The 7,500-nt window shown below is 33.8% G+C and overlaps 1 protein-coding gene across 2 annotated transcripts in view; it reads right to left on the bottom strand.

Annotated features, from left to right (window-relative positions):
• Window positions 1-5,253: 5,253 nt before the first annotated feature.
• The window catches only part of LOC123748482 (uncharacterized), a 129,431-nt gene continuing 127,184 nt past the window's right edge, over window positions 5,254-7,500 (bottom strand). For both annotated transcript variants that reach the window (XR_011230809.1, XR_011230810.1), the window contains exon 20: window positions 5,254-5,290. The gene's annotated coding sequence lies outside the window, so the exon portion shown is untranslated. The remainder of the gene's footprint in view (window positions 5,291-7,500) is intronic.

Genomic DNA, 7,500 nt, shown 5'->3' with positions numbered 1-7,500 from the left:
GATTATGTAAGTTAACAATAAAGAACTAGATACAAATTAAATGTGTGCTATAAAATATGTGTATGTGACATATATTCATATAAGCACAGACGTTGCGGTATTCAGAGTAAGGACAGTTTTTCCTCAGACCCATGCTCACAGTTCCTAGAAACCAGGACAATTTAGTAATCATGCGAAACTGCGGCATCTCTTACCGAGTCCATTTTGAACAAAAGGTAGTGAACAAAAATATCGAGTACATACAAGCAAAATATATATTCAGGCATTAAGTGTGCAACTTCATCATAGTGAATAATAATAATGGTTCTGTCAACTATGGGTTTCACAATAAACTAAAGGTAACAGGATGAGCATGCATATATATATATATGTCGTACCTAGTAGCCAGAACGCACTTCTCGGCCTACTATGCAAGGCCAGATTTGCCTAATATGCAAAGTTTTCATGAATTAATTGTTTTTCGACTACCTAACCTACCTAACCTAACCTAACCTAACTTTTTCGGCTACCTAACCTAACCTAACCTATAAAGATAGGTTAGGTTAGGTTAGGTAGGGTTGGTTAGGTTCAGTCATATATCTACGTTAATTTGAACTCCAATAAAAAAAATTGACCTCATACATAATGAAATGGGTAGTTTTATCATTTCATAAGAAAAAAAATAGAGAAAATATATTAATTCATGAAAACTTGGCTTATTAGGCAAATTGGGCCTTACATAGTAGGCCGAGAAAGGCGTTCTGGCTACTAGGTACGATATATATATATATATATATATATATATATATATATATATATATATATATGTCGTACCTAATAGCCAGAACGCACTTCTCAGCCTACTATTCAAGGCCCGATTTGCCTAATAAGCCAAGTTTTCATGAATTAATGTTTTTTCGTCTACCTAACCTACCTAACCTAACCTAACCTAGCTTTTTTTGGCTACCTAACCTAACCTTACCTATAAATATAGGTTAGGTTAGGTTAGGTAGGGTTGGTTAGGTTCGGTCATATATCTACGTTAATTTTAACTCAAATAAAAAAAAATTGACCTCATACATAGAGAAAAGGGTTGCTTTATCATTTCATAAGAAAAAAATTATAGTAAATATATTAATTCAGGAAAACTTGGCTTATTAGGCAAATCGGGCCTTGAATAGTAGGCTGAGAAGTGAGTTCTGGCTACTAGGTACGACATATATATATATATATATATATATATATATATATATATATATATATATATATATATATATATATATATATATATATATAATTAGGAAGTAATGTTTATTTGGGTAAGTTGTCAGCTTATAAGAACTAATAGCTAGTGCGGCTTGTTTGATTTGATTGTTGCCGCCGAAGGAGGCTAGTTTATTGTGCACCCCATACTCATCCTGTGAGCGGTAGCGCAAAAGCATTACAGAGGGCACAAAAGGTCTTTACCAGACCTCATCTTAGATTATTACATAAACAATTTCTTCAATCCTTCACACCTTATAGATACAATGTCAGCTAGTTACAGAGAAAGTGCTATTACAAGAGCTACATATTTACAGTAAGTCATCATACATTAATGGTAGGTCTTGTCGTTAATACATAATAGTTTGGCCAATGGGGATATTACAGAGTCACAGGGGAGATTCTGTTTATTATTAATCCTCACAATACACTACTTGTTTCTGAATCTCATATGTCGTTCATCTACTGGAAGCAAAATGTGGGTACAGTGCAAGGATTTCAGGTAATTTATCCATGGTAATAAGATAGGTTGCCATATCATACAGAGTGAGCTTAGATTTATCTCTAAAAGGCTCAATTTTACAACAATCCAAGATATAGTGTTCGAGTGTGTGTCCCTGCCTATGTCCACACACTTTACACTTTACTTCATCTAGATCCCTATACACGCCCAACTGCCAGAGATACTTGTAGCCAAGTCTTATACGAGCTGTGACAACATCTGTTAGTCTACTGACTTTGTTACTTGCCCCATACACATGTTTTATTTCACACATTTCATTGTGATGAACGATGGACCTGCTAGTTCCAGTTTGCACTGTTCTACTTTCTTCAAATCCATCCAGGAGTTCTCGTCTAATGACACTTTTAAGGGACCTATTTGATAACTCAAGATTCCATTCAATACTGTCTTTATTTACTGCAGCCTTAGCAAGGGCGTCAACTTTGTCATGTTCCTGCATGCCAATGTGAGAAGGAATCCACAACATTTTTATATTTACCCTCTTGCTAAGTATTCTTATATATCTACGTCTAGCTTCCAAGACAAGCACGTTATTACTTGATTGCAAACTGTTTATTGCTCGTAGTGAGGAAAGGGAGTCAGAAATAATTAAGCTGTCTACTTCAGTGTTGTCAATAATTTCGAGTGCTACCAGTATCGCTACCAACTCGGCTTGCATTGTGGACGCCCAGTTACTAATTCGGATATTTCTTTGAATTGTGCTGCCATCGGGCTGATGAGCAATAACAGCACTTCCTGCCCTCCCTGTAGCTGTATTGAGTGATCCGTCAGTGTATATGGTCTGTGCAATGTTGTTTTCAGCTTGTATATTGTGAATGTGTTCTATGGTGCTTAATTTAGCAGCAAGCTGAGCATGAGGGTTGCTTGTGATTAGTTTCTTGGTGGGGTATGCAGGGGTCAGGATGTCAAAAGGTACTATCTGCCAGGGTGGAAGGAAGGGCTGTACTCTTTCATCTGTATATACATCGTGCAGTCCCATCATTTTAATATGAGTGGCAGTTCTTTGAATCCATTTAGACTCGCTAGTTCCATTTCGTATGTGTTCTAACAGTGCAACTGACACAATGTTGTTTTTGTTATCACTATTATTTTGTGTTATTTTGTTATCAATATATGTCTACAGGAAAGACTGCTACCAAAATATACTAATATATATATATATATATATATATATATATATTATTAAATATGACCGAAAAAGTAAGATTAATAATTCTAACACGAATTTTCTCAATCTTTCGTACATTACGCTTCACTGTTGGAGGTAAATCAAAAATCACTTCTCCAAAATTCATTTTTATTTCTAGTCTGACGCGACACGGGCGCGTTTCGTAAAACTTATTACATTTTCAAAGACTTCACAAATACACAACTGATTAGAACTTGCGTATCTCTGGTTTTATATCTACATTTGAGTGAGGTGGGAGGGGTGATGTGGCATTAACACAAGACAGAACAATAGGGGATATTAATAGGGTATTAAAAGTATCAACACAAGACAGAACAGAAACAATGGGTATTGAATAGAAGTGTTTGTAGAAAGCCTATTGGTCCATATTTCTTGATGCTTCTATATTGGAGCGGAGTCTTGAGGTGGGTAGAAGACTCCGCTCCAATATAGAAGCATCAAGAAATATGGACCAATAGGCTTTCTACAAACACTTCTATTCAATACCCATTGTTTCTGTTCTGTCTTGTGTTGATACTTTTAATACCCTATTAATATCCCCTATTGTTCTGTCTTGTGTTAATGCCACATCACCCCTCCCACCTCACTCAAATGTAGATATAAAACCAGAGATACGCAAGTTCTAATCAGTTGTGTATTTGTGAAGTCTTTGAAAATGTAATAAGTTTTACGAAACGCGCCCGTGTCGCGTCAGACTAGAAATAAAAATGAATTTTGGAGAAGTGATTTTTGATTTACCTCCAACAGTGAAGCGTAATGTACGAAAGATTGAGAAAATTCGTGTTAGAATTATTAATCTTACTTTTTCGGTCATATTTAATAATATATGTCTACAGGAAAGACTGCTACCAAAATATACTAATATATATATATATATATATATATATATATATATATATATATATATATATATATATATATATATATATATATATATATATATATATATATATATATATATATATATATATATATATATATATATGTCGTACCTAGTAGCCAGAACGCACTTCTCAGCGTACTATGCAAGGCCCGATATGCCTAATAAGCCAAGTTTTCATGAATTAATGTTTTTCGACTACCTAACCTACCTAACCTAACCTAACCTAACCTAACTTTTTCGGCTACCTAACCTAACCTAACCTATAAAGATAGGTTAGGTTAGGTTAGGTAGGGTTGGTTAGGTTCGGTCATATATCTGCGTTAATTTTAACTCCAATAAAATAAAATTGACCTCATACATAATGAAATGGGTAGCTTTATCATTTCATAAGAAAAAAATTAGAGAAAATATATTAATTCAGGAAAACTTGGCTTATTAGGCAAATCAGACCTTGCATAGTAGGCCGAGAAGTGCATTCTGGCTACTAGGTACGACATATATATATATATATATATATATATATATATATATATATATATATATATATATATATATATATATATATATATATATATATATGTCGTACCTAATAGCCAGAACGCACTTCTCAGCCTACTATTCAAGGCCCGATTTGCCTAATAAGCCAAGTTTTCATGAATTAATGTTTTTTCGTCTACCTAACCTACCTAACCTAACCTAACCTAGCTTTTTTTGGCTACCTAACCTAACCTTACCTATAAATATAGGTTAGGTTAGGTTAGGTAGGGTTGGTTAGGTTCGGTCATATATCTACGTTAATTTTAACTCCAATAAAAAAAAATTGACCTCATACATAGAGAAAAGGGTTGCTTTATCATTCATAAGAAAAAAATTATAGTAAATATATTAATTCAGGAAAACTTGGCTAATTAGGCAAATCGGGCCTTGAATAGTAGGCTGAGAAGTGAGTTCTGGCTACTAGGTACGACATATATATATATATATATATATATATATATATATATATATATATATATATATATATATATATATATATATACATATATATATATATATATATATATATACATATATATATATATATATATATATATATATATATATATATATGTATATATATATATATATATATATATATATATATATATATATATATATATATATATATTGCGCTGGAACAAGCATGGCAAATGATCCTATGTCACCCCTAGGAGATTCCTGGGTCACCCTAGGAGACCCTGGGTCACCCTAGGAGACTCCTGGGTCACCCTAGGAGACCCTGGGTCACCCTAGGAGACTCCTGGGTCACCCTAGGAGATTCCTGAGTCACCCCTAGGAGACACGGTCACCCTAGGAGACACACGGTCACCCTAGGAGACTCCTGGGTCACCCTAGGAGACTCCTGGGTCACCCTAGAAGACTCCTGGGTCACCCTAGAAGACTCCTGGGTCACCTTAGGAGACTCTTGGGGTCACCTAGAAGACTTCTGGGTCACCCTAGGAGACTCCTGGGTCTCCTTGTGCTATTTACATGTACAAAACCTTGTTCCTAAATGCTAATCCTGATTTGAAACTCTTCATTGATGGATGTAATAGAACCCACGAGCACCACAACATAAATAAATATTTTGTTGATTTAAATTGACAGTCATGCTAATATTGCTTTAGGCTTTATGGCTTTAGGCATTGCATGTACTAGCTCTACCTATAAGTCAAACAATCCTTGTAAATATTTATTGTATGTATGTACCTTACCTAAATAAAATTGTATTGTATTGTATATAATTGCCAGTCAGGCTTATGTAATTCACAATCATCCTAATATAATTGCCAGTTTGGATAATATAATTGACAGAGAGGATTTTGCCAGTCAGGCCAATATAATTACCAATAAGGCTAATATAATTGCCAATCAGGCAAATATATAACTTCGAATTGGGCTTTTTCACCCACAGGGTTATTGATTGATGGAACTGCCTACCTGTCGAAGCCTTAAACTGCCAAAACTGTGTTGAATTTCAAAATATAATTGGAACAGATCATCAAGGCAAATGGGGATAGGGGGAGACCTTCAACAAGCCGCCGGCTTCCTGTTCTCATCGAGGCCACTAGGGTTAGTGGCCCTCAGGTAAATCGGGTAAAGTCTTATTCCCAGACAATTACAGCATAACTGATAAAATAGGGTACAGTAATATAAATTTCTGGTTAATTTTGAGCGATATAAATTTCTATAGTAATATAAATTTCAATTTCATATTCACTTCACTGACAGTTATAAATGCCAGTCTGCCTTCAATAAACTCTTTGGTGAAATATTTATAATCAAGAGAGGAACTCATTTATTTATTTATTTATTTATTTATGCATATACAAGAATGTACATTAAGCTGACAACTTACCCAAATAAACATTACTTCCTAATTATATATATATATATATATATATATATATATATATATATATATATATATATATATATATATATATATATATATATATATATATAAATATATATATGTCGTACCTAGTAGCCAGAACTCACTTCTCAGCCTACTATTCAAGGCCCGATTTGCCTAATAAGCCAAGTTTTCCTGAATTAATATATTTACTATAATTTTTTTCTTATGAAATGATAAAGCAACCCTTTTCTCTATGTATGAGGTCAATTTTTTTTTATTTGAGTTAAAATTAACGTAGATATATGACCGAACCTAACCAACCCTACCTAACCTAACCTAACCTATATTTATAGGTAAGGTTAGGTTAGGTAGCCAAAAAAAGCTAGGTTAGGTTAGGTTAGGTAGGTTAGGTAGACGAAAAAACATTAATTCATGAAAACTTGGCTTATTAGGCAAATCGGGCCTTGAATAGTAGGCTGAGAAGTGCGTTCTGGCTATTAGGTACGACATATATATATATATATATATATATATATATATATATATATATATATATATATATCGTACCTAGTAGCCAGAACGCCTTTCTCGGCCTACTATGTAAGGCCCAATTTGCCTAATAAGCCAAGTTTTCATGAATTAATATATTTTCTCTATTTTTTTTCTTATGAAATGATAAAACTACCCATTTCATTATGTATGAGGTCAATTTTTTTTATTGGAGTTCAAATTAACGTAGATATATGACTGAACCTAATCAACCCTACCTAACCTAACCTAACCTATCTTTATAGGTTAGGTTAGGTTAGGTAGCCGAAAAAGTTAGGTTAGGTTAGGTTAGGTAGGTTAGGTAGTCGAAAAACAATTAATTCATGAAAACTTTGCATATTAGGCAAATCTGGCCTTGCATAGTAGGCCGAGAAGTGCGTTCTGGCTACTAGGTACGACATATATATATATATATGCATGCTCATCCTGTTACCTTTAGTTTATTGTGAAACCCATAGTTGACAGAACCATTATTATTATTCACTATGATGAAGTTGCACACTTAATGCCTGAATATATATTTTGCTTGTATGTACTCGATATTTTTGTTCACTACCTTTTGTTCAAAATGGACTCGGTAAGAGATGCCGCAGTTTCGCATGATTACTAAATTGTCCTGGTTTCTAGGAACTGTGAGCATGGGTCTGAGGAAAAACTGTCCTTACTCTGAATACCGCAACGTCTGTGCTTATATGATTATATGTCACATACACATA

This window comes from Procambarus clarkii, chromosome 38 (genome assembly GCF_040958095.1).
Source record: "Procambarus clarkii isolate CNS0578487 chromosome 38, FALCON_Pclarkii_2.0, whole genome shotgun sequence".
Taxonomy (NCBI): Eukaryota; Metazoa; Arthropoda; class Malacostraca; order Decapoda; family Cambaridae; genus Procambarus; species Procambarus clarkii.
The sequence above is the reverse complement of the archived record's forward strand: the minus strand, read 5'-3'. Positions and strand labels throughout refer to the sequence as shown.